The sequence below is a fragment of the Gopherus flavomarginatus genome, chromosome 12 (assembly GCF_025201925.1).
Source record: "Gopherus flavomarginatus isolate rGopFla2 chromosome 12, rGopFla2.mat.asm, whole genome shotgun sequence".
Taxonomy (NCBI): Eukaryota; Metazoa; Chordata; order Testudines; family Testudinidae; genus Gopherus; species Gopherus flavomarginatus.
Window position 1 is genome coordinate 9,571,655 of NC_066628.1, and position 18,988 is coordinate 9,590,642.

At 50.1% G+C, this 18,988-nt stretch overlaps 1 non-coding gene across 1 annotated transcript; it reads right to left on the reverse strand.

The window, feature by feature from the left end:
• Positions 1–14,501: 14,501 nt before the first annotated feature.
• On the reverse strand, positions 14,502–14,583 carry TRNAS-AGA (transfer RNA serine (anticodon AGA)). The gene has a single exon. It is a non-coding gene; the product is annotated as a tRNA-Ser (tRNA).
• Between the last annotated feature and the right edge of the window lie 4,405 nt (positions 14,584–18,988).

Sequence of the window (18,988 nt, forward strand, 5' to 3'; positions counted from 1 at the left end):
AAGAGTGGTGGGGCCATGGCCCTCTAACCCCCCTGTTACAGCACCCCTGACACAGAGCTAAGCAGGCAGCAGTGTGTGCGTGTGACAGAGGCTGCTGTGCCAAGCTGAGCCAGTGAGGGAAGCAGGGGCTGATGTTGGGGCTGTCCCCCTCCCCATGCCTCAGGACTGGTTGCTTGCAGCAGCTGTCTGAATTTAGAGACAGTGTGCCCACACACTCTTCTCTAACGCACACACACCCAAACACACTCTCTATCCCACCAGGCACATTGCAGTTGAAAAGCAGCTGGCAATCTAGTAGGATTCCCATGGAACAATGGGATAGAGAAACCTGCATCATATGATGTTGTAACCGCCTGTGAGGCATTGCAAACCCTTCCCAAAGCACCTGCAGCCAGTTGCACAGCTACCCACAGTGCCCTGCTCTCTGTGGCCATCCTAGAGTCTAGCATGGATGTGCTCTGGTAACACAAGGGGCATAGTGTGGACATGCAACATCTGTTTTATTAAAACACTTTAAAGCCACATTACCCAACAGTGTAGACACAGCTTGAGAGTGAGACAAGACCCAGCTCCCTCAAAACCAAAGGACCACAACTTCCTCTGTAGTTGGCAGGATTTGAACCTGTGCAGGAAGACCCCAATGGATTTCTAACCCATCGCCTCAACCACCCAGCCACAACTACTTGCTTAAAATGTGTTGCTCACTACACTCTAGTTCTGTTCTCATTGAGTGATCAATTCCAGTTGTTCCCTCAGACCAGGTTCCACAACACACACACTGCTGTGCCATTGTGTAAGTGTGTCCATGGATGAACTGCAAGAATTCCTGCTCATTTCCCTTCTGGCTGGAGCATGAGGAGAGTGTGTTTGTGGTCAATGACGTTCCTGTAGATTGTTGTCCATTTCCTGCCTTGATCATTCAGACAGTTCCTTTACCATCCTATCCCCAGCACATCAGGGATTGCAATAGCAGGGGGCAGGTTTTCTCTGGGGCACTGAGCTTTGCCAGGGGGTTGGTGGCTCCTTTCTTTCCTCACCCTGGAGTAAACTCGGCTTTTTATTCCATCCTTGATGTTTCAAGGAATAACAAGAGATGACTGAGGAAAGAGGTGGGCAGGGCGAGTCTCAGTGGAGGGGCAGAGAGGTTTGGGCAGGGTGAGTCTCAGGGGAAGGGTAGAGAGGTGGGGGCAGCAGGCAGACCTTGGGGTATGGGGTGGAGAGGTACAAGGAGGCCTTCGGGGAGGAGAGGAGCAAGCAAAAGGTGGACCAGCAGGCCTCAGCCAAAGAGGAAGAGCAGGGGTGGGAAATGGCCAAATGGGAGTGAGGGCAGAGCACAAGTGGGGCCTCAGAGGGAGGAGAATGAGTCAGTGAGGTGGAGTGGGCAGGGCCACCCAGAGGATTCAGGAGGCCTGGGGCAAAACAATTTTGGAGGCCCCTTCCATAAAAAAATGTTGCAATACTCTAGAATACTATATTCTCATGGGGGCCCTGCGGCAAATTGCCCCACTTGCCCCCACTCTGGGTGGCCCTGCCTATAGCCTCTTCTCATAAGTCCCCTGCCCCCTAATCATTTTTGTTGCCCTCCCCTAGACTCTCTCCAATTTGTTTCTGTAGTGGAGGGGCGTAAACTGGACGCAATGCTCCAGATATGGCCTCACCAGTGCCGAATAGAGGGGAATAATCACTTCCCTTGATCTGCTGGCAATGCTCCTACTCACCCAGCCCAATACGACCAGTTACCCATATTGAATGCAGACTCAGCAATATTTGATCAATTGGTTACTGTCCATTCAGGAGGTTCTTTCCTACCTATTCATAAAGAATGAAGATGCTCTAAGCAGAGGGGAGAGAGCTGTCCTGTCCGTGCAGTTAATCTATCTCCCCGAGAGGTGGTAGCTACGTCACTGGGGGAAGCTATGTGGGTGGGTGTGCAAGCTGTGGTGTCTCCATGTATCTATAAGTTTAATCAAACCCCATTTTTAAAAGCACTGTGGTCTGGGAAGAGAACAGGAGATCTCTGAGGCAGAGCCTGTCCTTCAAAATCTTTAAGATCACAGATTTACCTCTACAGTAGCCATGGGATTCTAACTCAGGAGTAGAGTATTTGATTGCAAATCAAAGGATCCTTGGTTCAAATCCCATTGTCCCCTTAAAAACCTCTTCCTTTGACAAAAATAATTGCATTTCCATTATGCTGAGGAGTTCCACTGAATAGGGATCTCTGAAATGAATGAAAACACAATATTTTCCTGTGCAAATGCATAAAAACCTAGCAAACATGTGACTCCACTGAAATCAGTTCCAATCCTCTAAAGGATTAAAGAATCCTTACTGAGGTTGCAGGAAAAAACTATCCCAATGTGTAGAAAGAATAGTATATATGGCAGGCGACCAGCTTGGCTTAACAGTGAAATCCTTGCTGATCTTAAACGCAAAAAAGAAGCTTCCAAGAAGTGGAAGATTGGACAAATGACCAGGGAGGAGTATAAAAATATTGCTCAGGCATCCAGGAGTGAAATCAGGAAGGCCAAATCACACTTGGAGTTGCAGCTAGCAAGAGATGTTAAGAGTAACAAGAAGGGTTTCTTCAGGTATGTTAATAACATGAAGAAAGTCAAGGAAAGTGTGGGCCCCTTACTGAATGAGGGAGGTAACTTAGTGGACAGAGGATATGGAAAAAGCTAATGTACTCAATGATTTTTTTGCCTCTGTCTTCACAAACAAGATCAGCTCCCAGACTGCTGCACTGGGCAGCACAGCATGGGGAGAAGGTGACCAGCCCTCTATGGAGAAAGACGTGGTTCGGGACTATTTAGAAAAACTGGAGACAAGCACATATCCATGGGGCTGGATGTGCTGCATCCGAGGGTGCTAAAGGAGTTGGCGGGTGTGATTGCAGAGCCATTGGCCATTATCTTTGAAAACTCATGGCGATCGGGGGAGGTCCCGGATGACTGGAAAAAGGCTACTATAGTGCCCATCTTTAAAAAAGGGAAGAAAGAGGATCCGGGGAACTACAGGCCAGTCAGTCTCACCTCAGTCCCTGGAAAAATCATGGAGCAGGTCCTCAAGGAATCACTTCTGAAGCACTTAGAGGAGAGGAAAGTGATCAGCAACAGTCAGCATGGATTCACCAAGGGCAAGTCATGCCTGACTAACCTAATTGCCTTCTATGAGGAGATAACTGACTCTGTGGATGAGGGGAAAGTGGTGGATGTGTTATTCCTTGACTTTAGAATAGCTTTTGATACGGTCTGCCATAGTATTCTTGCCAGCAACTTAAAGAAGTATGGGCTGGATGAATGGACTGTAAGATGGATAGAAAGCTGGCTAGATCGTCAGGCTCAACGGGTAGTGATCAACGGCTCCATGTCTAGTTGGCAGCCGGTTTCAAGCGCAGTGCCCCAAGGGTCGGTCCTTGGGCTTGTTTTGTTCAATATCTTCATTCATGATCTGGAGGATGGCGTGGACTGCACCCTCAGCAAGTTTGCAGATGACACTAAACTGGGAGGAGTGGTAGATATGCTGGAGGGTAGGGTTAGGATACAGAGGGACCTAGACAAACTAGAGGACTGGGGCAAAAGAAACCTGATGAGATTCAACGAGGACAAGTGCAGAATCCTGCACTTAGGACAGAAGAATCCCATTCGCTGTTACAGACTAGGGACCGAATGGTTAGGAAGCGGTTCTGCAGAAAAGGACCTAGAGATTACAGTAGACGAGAAGCTGGCTATGAGTCAACAGTGTGCCCTTGTTGCCAAGAAGGCTAACGGCATTTTGGGTTGTATAAGTAGGGGCATTGCCAGCAGATCGAGGGATGTGATCATTCCCCTCTATTCGACATTGGTGAAGCCCCGTCTGGAGTACTGTGTCCAGTTTTGGGCCCCACACTACACGAAGGATGTGGAAACCTTGGAAAGAGTCCAGCAGAGGGCAACAAAAATGATGAGGGGTCTGGAGCACATGACTTATGAGGACAGGTTGAGGGAACTGGGCTTGTTTAGTCTGCAGAAGAGAAGACTGAGGGGGGATTTGATAGCTGCTTTCAAGTACCTGAAAGGGGATTCCAAAGAGGATGGATCTAGACTGTTCTTTATGGTACCTGATGACAGAACAAGGAGTAATGGTCTCAAGTTGCAACGAGGAACGTTTAGGTGGAATATTAGGAAAAAACTTTTTCACAAGGAGGGTGGTGAAGCACTGGAATGGGTTACCTAGGGAGGTGGTGGAATCTTCTTCCTTAGAGGTTTTTAAGGTCAGGCTTGACAAAGCCCTGGCTGGGAAGATTTAGTTGGGGATTGGTCCTGCCTTGAGCAGTGGATTGGACTAGATACCTCCTGAGACCCCTTCGAACCCTGATATTCTATGATTATATGATTAAATGTTCTGATGGTCTCTCCTGGCCATAAAATCGACTCATTTCTGAAAAACTGAGTGTAGCATTGGGAGCAGCGTCTGATGTTTTACTGTCTAGCCAACTTGCTTCCTAGAACGAACGCTCCTTGAGTGTGATGATTCACAAGGAGTAGCTCAAACCTCCAAAGTGTCTGGCCAGGGGCAGGACATTGGCACAGCAAGGGAGGGGTGTGGCAGTGACATCACAAAGGCCTTTTGCAGGACCTCACACTATTGGTAAAAGACTATTGGTGGGGAGGTGGTGACCTCACAGAGAGATGCTGACATCATCCAGGCAGGAGAGGGGCGAGGGGCCAGGGAAACCTCAGAGACCCCTGTGGCTTTTCTTCAGCAAGTCTCCTTCTCCAGGTCTCTCTTTGAGGACTGAGAGAGTATTCGGGGTCACGGACGTGAGCGCCAGGAGGAACCTCTTTCAAATTTTCTCCTTCTCTTGTAGTGATTTTACTAGAAAACAGCCATCCCTGTTTAGAAGGTAAGAGCCTCCTGGAGGTTTGAAACATGTTCAGTCTGATCCATCTGGTGAGAGTTGAATTCTAGGCATGGAAAACACGAGCTTAAGGAGGCAGAATTTTATTCCGCACCTGGGATTTTGTCCCTTAGAGTCAGTGGGGACATAAGGGTTTGTCCTTTTTGTTTCACCTTTTCCTCCATCCCTCCCTCCCTCCTTTCTCTTCTTCTCTTGCTTCTTTTCTCCTTTTTCCTATTCCCCTCCCAACACCAGGAGGTATGCTTGTGTGTGTGTGTGTTGCGGGGGAGTGCTCTGCAGCTCCCACTGTGGAAGGTTCAGCCAAAAATGTGGGGCTGAAATATTGCTTGGGCAGTGATCCCCACCAGTGACCTGGGCCATCCTTCGGGCTCTCTGGTGAGAACCCTCAGCCTCCCGTCCTCAGTCTCTACCCTGATTGGCTGAGCAGGGAGTTATTGACAGGGAGGAGACTCAGGTCCTTGTTGTTCTCTTTTAAGACCAAGGAAATAAGTCAGAACCAGTTCTATGTTTGATGAATTTTGCTGCTTCTCTGCATTAATGGTCTCTGAGCAGTTCATGATTCTCTCTAACACTGCAGTTCTCCTCAAATACTTGCTGAATAAATACTGTCACTATTGTTGGTTTGGAGCTCATCTGAGAACACTTTATTCAGGTCATTCAGTGTCTGAAATTCAAGATCCGATGGTTATTTTGAAAATCAGGGCTCTTGTGTCCTATTCCCAACTCTGCCACCGACTGCCTGTGTGACCTAAGACAAGTCAATTCTCCTTTCTCAGCCTTAGCTTCTCCCTCTTTCAAGTAGGGATAATAATGATCCGCTCCTACCTACCTCATGGTGCGTGGAGGCAGCGCTGGTTCTAGGTCTTTTGCTGCCCAAAGCAAAAAAAAATTTTGGCTTCCCCCACCCCATCCCTGCCCCCCCCCACTCCCCTGCTGCCCAAGCCCTGGGCTTTCCCTCCCCACCTGCACCCCCCGGCACCCCAGCTCTGGGCCTCCCCCCAACCGCATTCCCCTGCTGTCCCAGCCCTGGGCTGTCCCCCCCCCACACCCCGTGTTGCCCCAGCTCTGGGCTCTCCTCTCCCCACCTCCAGTGCTCCCCCACCCACACACACTCCTGCCACCTCAGCTCTGGGCTCTGCCCCCTCCACCCGCACCCCCTGCCACCCCAGCCCAGCCTGACTGGTTGTGTGACCTGAGACAAGTCAATTCTTTTTCTCAGCCTGAGCTTCTCCATCTTTCAAGTAGGGATAGTAATGATCTGCTCCTACCTACCTCACGGTGGGTGGAGGATGGGGATCCATTGGAGAGTATCACTAGGAATAGTGCATAATATAAGGTGTCCTATCACGTTTACTCAGAGCAGATTAACACATAATAGAATAGCTGAAATAGTCTATTTGATTTGTATGTTTTTATTTTGAAATTGTTAAAAGCAGCAATGACGTAGCTCAGACTGAAGCATCTTATCTAATGTTTGAGATCTAAGTGTCGCCTCTTTGTGTGCGAGGAGACAATTTAACACACTGTGACAAACAGGAGATGCTTTTGTTTTGCAACAAAATACTTTTGCAAAGAACTTTTATCCCACTTGTTATGATTTTGAGAAACAAACTGGTTTAGTCTGAATGGGAATTTCGGACAGAAACGATTTCAATGAAATTTCCCCACCATCTCAATTCCTGGGCTCTATCCCTACCTCTAAGAGGAGAGGGAGGGTTTGTCTGTTAGAACAGGAGTCAGGACCGCTGGCTTCTCTTTCTGGCTCTGCCACCGCCTTTCTGTGTATGCCCTTGGGTGGGTCACTTCCCTTCTCTGGACCTCAGGCTCCTCCCCGTCTGTCCAATGGGAACAGGGACAGTTCTCGAACTCTGGGCAGTTGTGAGCCTGAGTGAGATAAGGGGTGTTAAAGCCCTCTGTGATGGAGAAAGGGGAGTTTCACGGTGTTTTAGCACCAAGGAATTCTAAAGTTTGCTAAAGTGTCTAGTCTGTGGAAACAAGAAATGGTCGGGCCCTAACTTTTTAAAAGCCCATTCAGGGATGTGAGTCCCTGTCTTTTCGGTACCTGGGGTTCTTTGCCAGCAGGAGAGAAGAGGTTCCTGCCTCCATTTTTGTGGCCTAAACAAACTCGGTGTTGTGGCCCAGTTCTCGTCTGAGATTTCTGAAAAAGAACATCTTCTCACCCATGAACAAGACAGGACCTAACATGCTAGTTACATTTTAATAAGACCAAAGCCTCCTCAAACCCGGTGTCACAATCACTGGAATGATTTTGCCGTGATATTTTACCGGTCGCAGACACAAAGTGAGTCAAATTACAGTTTCTCTTCAGAGTCAGTGCACACACAAGAATCCGGAGGCTTTTAATTCCTTAGGTTCTGCTGCCATTTCATTTCTGTCCTCTTCGAAGATTTATCATTGTGCAAAGCAATGTTTGGCCTTGGGAGTGTCCCCTCTGGTCCTGCCTGCCGCCTATGGGAAATTAAAAGGGCCCAGAGATCCCTGCCGCCGCCACCACCACCAGCACAAGGGGGCTAAGGCAGTTTCCTGCTCGCCCTCGCTCCGTGTGGCACGCCACCCCCAGAAGCAGCTGGCACGTCTCTGTAGTCCCTGAGGTGTGAGGGGGTCTCCCCGAGTGCCAACTCTGCCTACTGTGGCAATGGGAGCTGTGGGGTGGAGTCTGCTGGCAGTGGTGCACAGAGACACTCCCAGCCCTCCTGCTTAGAGGCTGCTTCTAGAGAGGGGTGCACATTGCTTTTGGGAAATGTTTGAGGTAAATGCTGCACCCCTCACCCTTCCCTGCACCCGTCACACCCTGCTCCAACTCAAACCCCATATCCACACCCAAACTCCCTCCAAGACGCTGCCCACCACACCCACTCCTGCACCCCCTCTGACTGAGCCCAGACCCTGCACTCAAAGTCTTTCCCAGAGCCCAACCCCTCTCCCTCCCACACCCAAACTCCCTCCCAGAGCCTTACACAGGTGTGGGGTGGGGCAGGACTTGGTCCCAATCTGGGAACCACCAAAAATTATACAAACCTGCCAGCTCTGTCCAGCCCAACCTTCTGCTGATGCACCTCAGCCCACACCCGTGCAGGGTTTGAAGCTTTCATTGCTTAAATTCCAGGACACTGAGGGATTTCAGCTCCCCTTTGCCCAGAGGGAACCTTCACCTCACTCCCAACCAGGTTCTTGTCCATGGGATCACTGTAGGGGGGCTGGGTCCCTCTGGGTCTTTTCTCTCTCTAGGACAGGCCAGGGTGCAATAACTGGGGCATCTGAGCACCCAGGACCTTCTGTGGGGCTGCCATTCCCCTTCCCCTTCTGTGGTCCCATCTGTCACTGACTCCAGCCTTTTTTCTATCCATCGTCAGCACCATCTCAAGCCAGCTGCACCCGCCTCAAAAAGTCAGTGTCCCCTGGTGGGTGTAAATCACTGACCACTCTCCTCTCTGAGCACTGACAGCCCCTCTGTTTCCTTGCCTCTCGGGCTGTGCAGATGGGATCTTTCCCTCCAGTGCTGGAGGATTCGCCCTTCTCATCTACCATTGTCCCAAGCAGCACAGCGGGTGGGAATCTTAAACATACTGAGGTGACTTAGGAGCAGAAACTCCCCCAGGACCTTCCATGCAATTGTCCCTTGCCCCTCACTGAGCAGGTTTGAAGCTCGGGCAGGGAGCCTGGTGGGCCACATCCCCTCTGGGCATGAGCAAAGGAGCAGGATGAAAAAAAGAACCTAGAGATGCTGGGGATTGAACCCAGGGCCTCATACATGCAAAACATATGCTCTACCACTGTGCTGCACTCCCCCCTTGGCCAAGTCTCTGCTCTGAGGGCCAAACCTGCTGTCCTGGAAGTTGGTGGCTCATGGAGGACACTTTGCGGCAGGGCTGGATTCTACACAGCAGAGGAGGAGAGAGAGCGCATGCCTTGGATCCAGGGTGCAGCGATACAAGACTCAGCCCTCATACTGCATTGGCTGAGTGCAGCAGGGGTGAGAGTAACTTACAGGACTTACCGGTACTGCAGGAGTCCTGAGGGGGCGTGGTCTCATCCAGAAGAGGCGTGGCCTCTCAAGAGTTAAAGGCCCTGGGGAACCAGCTGTGGCTGGGAGACCCAGAGCCTTTAAATCAACCAGAGGCTCCTAGCTGAAGAGGGGGCTGGGAGCCCCTCGGGGCTCATGGGGCAAATTAAAGGGCCTAGGCCTCCAGCCACCAGGAGAACCCTGAGCTTTGTGAGACTGGGGCAGGGATTTAAAGGGCCCAGAGCTCCTGCCGCTGAGGGGAGCCCCGAGCCCTTTAAATCCCGGCCCCAGCCCGGTCACCAGAGCCACGGCCAGGATTCAAAGGAGTCTGGGCTGCCTGCAGCGGCGTGGAGCTCTGAGCCCTTTAAATCTCAGCTGCAATGGGATTTAAAGGGCTCTAGGCTGCCCGCAGCCACGGGGAGCTCTAAGTCCTTTCAATCCTGGTCCCAGCCCGGCCGCCGGAGCCCTGGCCGTGGGCAGTCCAGAGCCCTTTCAATCCCTGCCATGGACACCGGTGCGGTCCAACACGGCGTACTGGCTCTTGCCGGTACGCCATACCAGACTGGACCGGCTTACTTTCACCTCTGGGTGGGTGGGTGGTGCTGCAATCCCCTGCTAGAAAGTAATGGTGGTGGGGGACTCTGTGAGCAGCTCAACACCCAACCCTGGTGGCAGACGCAGTGTGGGGGACTCCAGGTGTTTCTAGGATCCACTATTTCCACCTGCCTGTAAAACTGAGCTTTCCCCAGCACATTCACTGCCATGCAATTGGGTCAGTGTTTCCATGGCTGCACAGCAAAGAATGGCTCCCAGTTTCCTCTCTATCTGCAGCAGGATTAGTCTGTGTCGGTGGTTAATGAGGTGGATCTTGTAGTTTGTTATTCATTCCCCACCTTGATAATTCAGACAGTCCCTTTCCTACTCAAATCCCCAGTACCTCAGTGACCCTGGTAGCAGAGGTTGGGTTTTCCCTGAGGGCCTGAGATTTTCAGGGGTCTTTTTCCCTCCAGCTGGAGTGAACTCAGCTTTTCCCCATCCCAGACATTCCATGAAATGACAACAGCAGCATAAAGAAAGAGGGGAGGGAACATCTCACGGCCAGGGCTGGATGTGCCCAGGGCCCCCTGCTTGGCCATTGTTTCCATAGAATTTGGCCCCCTGCTTTGCACAAGGGACAGAGAAAGATCTTGCTGTTCCTGTGTCTGTGCAAAGAAAATTGTGCTTCTGTATGAAAGAGAGGTGGGAAATGGCCCCATGATGGGACAATATCCTCAGGATTTAGACCTAAGGACTCAGGTTGAGAACTGATTTAACTCCACTCATCTGGGATTTAAAAAATTCCCTTCCACGGAGACACTGGGAACTTGTGACCTTGATCCAGACTCTGCAGCTTCAGGCTGCTTTAACTCCTGGTAAAAAAATGAACTTGATTCCAAGAAGGGAGAGAGGAGAAGCCTGAAGTTGCCTTTGGTCCAAGGCTGGGATATCCTGGATGGGTAGAAACGTCCTTCCCTGCTACCAGGGGACAGCAGCTACTGGAGACATAGCAGAGCTCAGAGGAAGGGGGATTGTTGAATGCACTTTATGTGCACAGGGCCCCACTAACTCTAAATCCCCCACTCTAGCAGGAACTTAGAAAGTCAGACCTCGGTCAATGGCAGGACTGGGCTTTGAAAAAGAGATTCGTTTTTCCTCCCCGTCATGAGAAAGAAAGTAAGAGCTGGCAGCTCTGGTGCAGAAAACCACTTTTTCCTCTGGCTGCGGAGCTTCCAACCAGGCACAGACAACTGGTGTCTCCTGAAGGGGGGGGCACAATGTCAAGGTTCAGCCCCATCCCCTTGCAATCAACAGTCCCCCCAGCTGTGAACAGTGCAGGGAGAGGAAGCAGCAAAGGCAGCCCCTCTCCACTCACCCCTGCAGCAGCTGCTTTGCAGGGAGGGGGCCTGGCAGCACCACGTGATGCAGCAGGCGATAGCTAACCCAGGTGGGGCACGTGACCCCACACACGCCCTCTGCAAATGTTGCCTCTGAAATTAGGAACACTGGTGAGTTCAGGGCACAGCTGCACACCCAGAAGAAAGCCCAACACAACACACCCAGGGTGAAGGGGGTGCTAACACCTGGCATCAAACCAGAAACCTTTAAATCTTCAATCCAATGCACTCCCAGCTGAGCTACTTTGGCAATGACCAGGCCCACCAGGAAGGCTTAATACACGAACCGCAGCACATGCTGGGAAGATTTAAATCTGGATGTCACAACACAGGAGCCAAGCAGTGGACTTGGCCTGGAAGGGCAGGCTGGGGTTTCCTATATCCCTTTCACTCAAGCCAGCACCTGCCCCCTCACAAGCTGTCACTGGCACCCCCAGGTCGGCAAGAAAGGAGCAGCGGTTGTCACTGGAACAACCTCACCCACAGCTCGCAGGCTCCTCCCAAGCCTAAAACAGAAAACCATCTTTCCAGAAAGCAGCTGATTAGGACTCATCATTCTCAATAGAACATCTCTCCAGTCAACAATGGCAAATGCAAGATGGACATCGCTTGCTATTTTAGCACTTGGAAATGTCATCAACTAGTCTCTGGATCTCTCGAATGCTGCGCTTCAGCTCATGGGGGAAAGGTGAGAGAAGCGACCTTTCAACTAAAGGCCTGGGGTTAACATCCTAACGCTGTCTCCTATTGTAACACTGTTTAATACTGGCCAGCCTTGTGCTGGTGTCAGTTCCATTGCTAGGTGTTAGTAAGTTCAGTTACTGTCAAAATTAAAAAGTTTCTATATGCTTAGAGGAAATGAATTTGTTTGATTTGCTTATATGTGGTATGAATAAATACAGGTTTACAGAACCTAGCCTGCAAATTTATCATCTTATATGACAGAGAAAATCATGCATTGAAATCATGAACTGAGCTACAAATGCAATGAAAAATAAGATATTCAAAATTTTAACATGGAGGGGGCACCGAAGACACGTCTTACCTGGGGTGCCACTTGGTCTAGGGCAGACCCTGTCAGGGAGAACAGGAGTTAGAGTCACATGTCTATTTTCAGGCTGTAATCTGTGGGCACCCTGCTCTGGGGGAGGGATCGCGGTAACCCAGACTCAGGGCTGGAACAGGCCCCTGATTGAGGGGGTGGCTGCATGGTTTACAGCGCTCTGATGTCTCAGACAATGTGTCTCTCCCAAAGCCTCAGATCTGCATCCCCAGAAGGCTCCTGCACTGCCTCCGCTCCTTTCACCTTCTACAGTAAGGAGCAGCAGCAAGGGTCAGGGATGAGCCATAGGGCATTAGGTGGGGGGCAGAGGCTTCAGGAGCCCAGAGTGTTTGCCTGTCTGGGCATTTTGGCTGAGACCTCAGGGACACATTGTGAGGCAGAATCCCAGGCATCTGTATGAAAGGAGCATAAGGACGTAAGAGCAGCCAGACTGGGTCAGACTGGGTCCATCTCGCCCAGTGTCCTGTCTTCCCATAGCGGCCAAAGCAGGTGCCCCAGAGGGAATGAACAGAGCAGGTAATCATCAAGTGATCTATCCCCTGTCACCCGCTCCCAGCAAACAGAGACTAGGGACACCTTCCCTGCCCATCCTGGCTCAGAGCATGTTCTCCATGAATTGATTTAGCTCTTTTTTTGAGCCCTGTTATAGTCTTGGCCTTCACAACATCCTCTGGCAAGGAGTTCCACACTTTAACTGTGCATTGTGTGAAAAAAATACTTCCTTTTGTTTGTTTTAAATGTGCTGCTTATTAATTTCACTTGGTGACCCCTAGTTCTTGTGTTATGAGAAGGAATAAGTAACACTTCCTTATTTACTTTCTCCGCACCAGTCATGATTTTATAGACCTCTATCATATTTCCCCTTGGTCATCTTTTCTCCAAGCTGAAAAGTCCCAGGCTTATTATTCTCTCTTCATATGGCAGACACTCCATACCCCTTTCTGAACCTTTTCCAATTCCAATATATCTTTTCTGAGATGCGGTGACCATATCTGCATGCAGCATTCAAGATGTGGGTGTACCATGGATTTATACAGCGGCAATAAGATTTTCTCTCTTATTTTCTATCCCTTTCCTAATGATTCCCAACATTCTGTTCACTTTTTACCGACCGCTGCACACTGAGTGGATGTTTGCAGAGAACTATCCACAGTGACTCCAAGATCTCTCACTTGAGTTGCAACAGCATTTGACATCCCATCGTTTTATATGTAGAGTTGGGATTATGTTTGCCAATGTGCATCACTTTGCATTTATCAGCATCGAATTTCATCTGCCATTTTGTTGCCCTTTCACCTAGTTTTCTGAAATCTCTTTTTAGCTCCTCACAGGCTGCTTTGAACTTAACTGTCCTCTGTAGTTTTGGATCATCTGCAAATTTTGTCACTTCTCTGTTTAGCAGATCGTTTATCAATATGTTGACTAGTCCTGGTCCCAGTATAGACACCAGTAGGTACGAGTTTGTATCCTGAAAACTGACCTTTTATTCCTACCCTTTGTTTCCCAGCTTTTAACCAGTTATTGATCCATGTGAGGACCTTCCAGAGGTGAAAGTAAGCCGGTACGTTCTGGTATGGGGTACTGGCAAGAGCAAGTATGCTATGCCAGGCCGGCCTGGCTTTCCCAGTCTGGTGATTTAAAGGGCCCAGGGCTCCCTGCAGTGGCCGGAGCCCCAGGCCCTTTAAATCGCCTCCTGAGCCCCCCTGCCGGAGCCCTGGGACCTTTAAATCACCTCCCAAGCCCTTCTGCTGGAGCCCCCGGAAGCAAATCACTGCCATGGATGCTGCTCTCTCCTGCACTATGAACACAGAGCAGGGGCGGTGGGAGCTTCCTTTCAGTGGGGAGGGGGCACCATTGTCTGAACTGTGGCACTCCCATGACACCTCTTCCCCAAGGAACCACACTCACACCACCCCTCCCCCTGAGACCACCCCCACAGAACACCTCTTCCTCCCAAGACTCCACCCTTCCCCCCCCTCCATCACTTGTCCTAACAGCCGGTAAAGAGTGGCGGGGCCATGGCCCTCTAACCCCCTGTTCCAGCACCCCTGACACAGAGCTAAGCAGGCAGCAGTGTGCATGTGTGACAGAGGCTGCTGTGCTGACCTGAGCCAGTGAGGGAAGCAGGGGCTGATGTTGGGGCTGTCCCCCTCCCCCTGCCTCAGGACTGGTTGCTTGCAGCAGCTGTTTGAACTAAGAGACAGTGTGCCCACTCACTCTTCCCCCCCCCAAACACATTGCAGTTGAAAAGCAGCTGGCAATCTAGTAGGATTCCCAAGGAACAATGGGATAGAGAAACCTGCATCATGTGATGCTGTACCAGCCCAGGAGGCCTTGCGAAACCTTCCCAAAGCACCTGCAGCAAGTTGCACAGCTACCCGCAGTGCCCTGCTCTCTGTGGCCATCCAAGCATCTAGCATGGATGTGCTCTGGTAAGACAAGAGGCATAGTGTGGACATGCAACAGCTGTTTAATTCAAACACTTTAAAACCACATTACCTAATAGTGCAGACATAGCTTGAGAGCGAGGCGAGACAAGACCCAGCTCCCTTGAAACTAAAGGACCACAACTTCCTCCGTAGTTGACAGGATTTGAACCTGCATGGGGAGACCCCAATGGATTTCTAGCCCATCACATTAACCACTCAGCCACAACTACTTGCTTGAGATGTGTCTCTCACTACACTCCAGTTCTGTTCTCACTGAGTGATCAATTCCAGATATTTCCTCAGACCAGCTTCCACAACACACACACTGCTGTGCCATTGTGTAAGTGTGTCCATGGATGAACTGCAAGAATTCCTGCTCATTTCCCTTCTGGCTGGAGCATGAGGAGAGTGTGTTTGTGGTCAATGACGTTCCTGTAGATTGTTGTCCATTTCCTGCCTTGATCATTCAGACAGTTCCTTTACCATCCTATCCCCAGCACATCAGGGATTGCAATAGCAGGGGGCAGGTTTTCTCTGGGGCACTGAGATTTGTCAGGGGGTTGGTGGCTCCTTTCTTTCCTCACCCTGGAGTAAACTCAGCTTTTTATTCCATCCTTGATGTTTCAAGGAATAACAAGAGATGACCGAGGAAAGAGGCGGACAGGGAGGGTCTCAGGTAAGGGGCAGAGAGGTGCAAGTGGTGGGCAGGGCCGGTCTCATGGGCGGGGCAAAGAGGTGTGGGTGATGGACAGGGCAGGTCAGGGGAGGGGATAGAGAGGTGTGAGTGCTGGGCAGGGCTAGTCATAGGGGAGTGGGCAGAGGGGTTTGGGCAGGGTGAGTCTCAGGGGAAGGGCAGAGAGGTGGGGGTAGCAGGCAGACCTTGGGGGCGGGGGTGGAGAGACACAAGGAGGCTTTCGGGGAGGAGAGGAGTGAGCAAAAGGTGGACCAGCAGGCCTCAGCCAAAGAGAAAGAGCAGGGGTGGGAGAGTGGCCAAATGGGAGTAAGAGCAGAGCACAGGTGGGGCTTCAGAGGGAGGAGAATGAGTCAAGGGGATGGAGTGGGCAGAGCTGCCCAGAGGATTCAGGGGGTCTGGGGCAAAACAATTTTGGGAGCCCCTTCCATAAAAAAAAGTTGCAATACTATAGAATAATATATTCTCATGTGATCCCTGCAGGGCCTTCGGTAAATTGCCCCACTTGCCCCCCCTCTGGGTGACCGTGCCCTCAGCCTCTCCTCGTAAGTCCCCTGCCCCCTAATTGTTTTTGTTGCCCTCCCCTAGACTCTCTCCAATTTGTTTCTGTAGTGGGAGGGCAAAAACTGGACATAATGCTCCAGATGTGGCCTCACCAGTGCCGAATAGAGGGGAATAATCACTTCCCTCGATCTGCTGACAATGCTCCTACTAATCCAGCCCAGCACGACCAGATACCCATATTGAATGCAGACCCAGCAATATTTGATAAATTCATTACTGTCCACTCAAGAAGTTCTTTCCTATCTGTTCATAAAGAATGAAGATGCTCTAAGCAGAGGGGAGAGAGCTGTCCTGTCTGTGTAGTTAATCCATTTCCCCGAGAGGTGGTAGCTACGTCACTGGGGGAAGCTATGTGGGTGAGTGTGCAAGCTGTGGTGTCTCCATGTATCTATAAGTTTAATCAAACCCCATTTTTAAAAGCACTGTGGTGTGGGAAGGGAACAGATCTCTGAGGCAGGGCCTGTCCTTCAAAATCTTTAAGATCACGGACTTAGCCCCACAGCAGTCATGGGGAAACAGCTCAGTGGTAGAGTGTTTGACTGCAAATTAAGTAGTCCTTGGCTCTAATCCCAGTGCCCCCTTATAAACCTCTTCTTTCAACAAAAATAATTGCATTTCCCTTATGTTGAGGAGTTCCACTGAATAGGGATCCCTGAAATGAATGGAAACACTCAATGTTTTCCTGTACAAATGCATGAAAATCTAGCAAACATGTGCCTCCACTGAAATCAGTTCCAGTCCTCTGAAGGATTAAAGAATCCTTATTGAGGTTGCAGGAAAAAACCATCCCGATGTGCAGAAAGAATAGTAAATATGTCAGGCGATCGGCTTGGCTTAACAGTGAAATCCTTGCTGATCTTAAACACAAAAAAGAAGCTCACAAGAAGTGGAAGATTGGACAAATGACCAGGGAGGAGTATAAAAATATTGCTCAGGCATCCAGGAGTGAAATCAGGAAGGCCAAATCACACTTGGAGTTGCAGCTAGCAAGAGATGTTAAGAGTAACAAGAAGGGTTTCTTCAGGTATGTTAGTAACATGAAGAAAGTCAAGGAAAGTGTGGGCCCCTTACTGAATGAGGGAGGTAACTTAGTGGACAGAGGATGTGGAAAAAGCTAATGTACTCAATGCTTTTTTTGCCCCTGTCTTCACAAACAAGGTCAGCTCCCAGACTGCTGCACTGGGCAGCACAGTGTGGGGGGAAAGTGACCAGCCCTCTGCAGAGAAAGAAGGGGTTCGGGACTATTTAGAAAACTGGAGACCAGCACATGTCCATGGGGCTGGATGTGCTGCATCCGAGGGTGCTAAAGGAGTTGGTGGATGTGATTGCAGAGCCATTGGCCATTATCTTTGAAAACTCATGGTGATCGGGGGAGGTCCCGGATGACTGGAAAAAGGCTACTGTAGTGCCCATCTTTAAAAAGGGAAGAAGGAGGATCCAGGGAACTACAGACCAGTCAGCTCACCTCTGTCCCTGGAAAAATCATGGAGCAGGTCCTCAAGGAATCAATTCTGAAGCACTTAGAGGAGAGGAGAGTGATCAGGAACAGTCAGCATGGATTCACCAAGGGCAAGTCATGCCTGACTAACCTAATTGCCTTCTATGACAAGATAACTGGCTCTGTGGATGAGGGGAAAGCGGTGGATGTGTTATTCCTTGACTTTAGCAAAGCTTTTGATACAGTCTCCCATAGTATTCTTGCCAGCAAGTTAAAGAAGTATGGGCTGGACGATTGGACTATAAGGTGGATAGAAAGCTGGCTAGATCGTCAGGCTCAACGGGTAGTGATCAAACGCTCCATGTCTAGTTGGCAGCCGGTTTCAAGTGGAGTGCCCCAAGGGTCGGTCCTGGGGCTTGTTTTGTTCAATATCTTCATTGATGATCTGGAAGATGGTGTGGATTGCACCCTCAACAAGTTTGCAGATGATACTAAACTGGGAGGAGTGGTAGATACGCTGGAAGGTAGGGATAGGATACAGAGGGACCTAGACAAACTAGAGGACTGGGGCAAAAGAAACCTGATGAGGTTCAACAAGGACAAGTGCCGAGTCCTGCACTTAGGATGGAAGAATCCCATTCACTGTTACAGACTAGGGACCGAATGGCTAGGAAGCAGTTCTGCAGAAAAGGACCTAGGGGTTACAGTAGACGAGAAGCTGGCTATGAGTCAACAGTGTGCCCTTGTTGCCAAGAAGGCTAATGGCATTTTGGGCTGTATAAGTAGAGGCATTACCAGCAGATCAAGGGATGTGATCATTCCCCTCTATTCGACATTGGTGAAGCCTCATCTGGTGTACTGTGTCCAGTTTTGGGCCCGACACTACAAGAAGGATGTGGAAAAATTGGAAAGAGTCCAGCAGAGAGCAACAAAAATGATGAGGGGTCTGAAGCGCATGACTAATGAGGAAAGGCTGAGGGAACTTGGCTTGTTTAGTCTGCAGAAGAGAAGACTGAGGGGGGATTCGATAGCTGCTTTTAAGTACCTGAAAGGGGGTTCCAAAGAGGATGGATCTAGATGTTCTCTGTGGTACCTGATGAGTAATGGTCTCAAGTTGCAATGGGGGAGGTTCAGGCTGGATATTAGGAAAAAACTTTTTCCCTAGGAGGGTGGTGAAGCACTGGAATGGGATAGCAAGAGGGGTGGTGGAATCTCCTTCCTTAGACGTTTTTAAGGTCAGGCTTGACAAAGCCCTGGCTAGGATGATTTAGCTGGGGATTGGTCCTGCTTTGAGCAGTGGATTGGACTAGATGACCTCCTGAGGTCCCTTCCAACCCTAATATTCTATGATTATATGATTAGATGCTCTAATGGTCTCTTCTGGCCATAAAGTCGACTAATTTCTGAAAAACGGAGCGTAGCATTGGGAGCAGCATCTGATGTTTTCCTGTCTAGCCGGCTTTCTGCCTAGAACGAGCACTCCTTGAGTGGGGTGATCCACAGGGAGTAGCTCAAACCTCCAAAATGCCTGGCCTGGGGCAGGACATTAGCACAGCAAGGGAGGGGTGTGGCAGTGACATCACAAAGGCCTATTGCAGGACCTCAGACTATTGGTCCAAGGTGGTGGGGAGGTGGTGACCTCACAGAGAGATGCTGACATCAGACAGGCAGGACACGGGTGAGGGGTCAGGGAAACCTCAGAGACCCCTGTGGCTTTGCGTCAGCAAGTCTCCTTCTCCAGATCTCTCCTTGAGGACTGAGAGAGTATTCGGGTTCACGGATGTAAGTGCCAGGAGGAACCTCTTTCGAGTTTTCTCCTTCCATTGCAGTGATTTTACTAGAAAACAGCCGTCCCTGTTTAGAAGGTAAGAGGCTCCTGGAGGTTTGAAACCTGTTCAGTCTGATCCATCTGGTGAGAGTTGAATTCTAGGCATGGAAAACA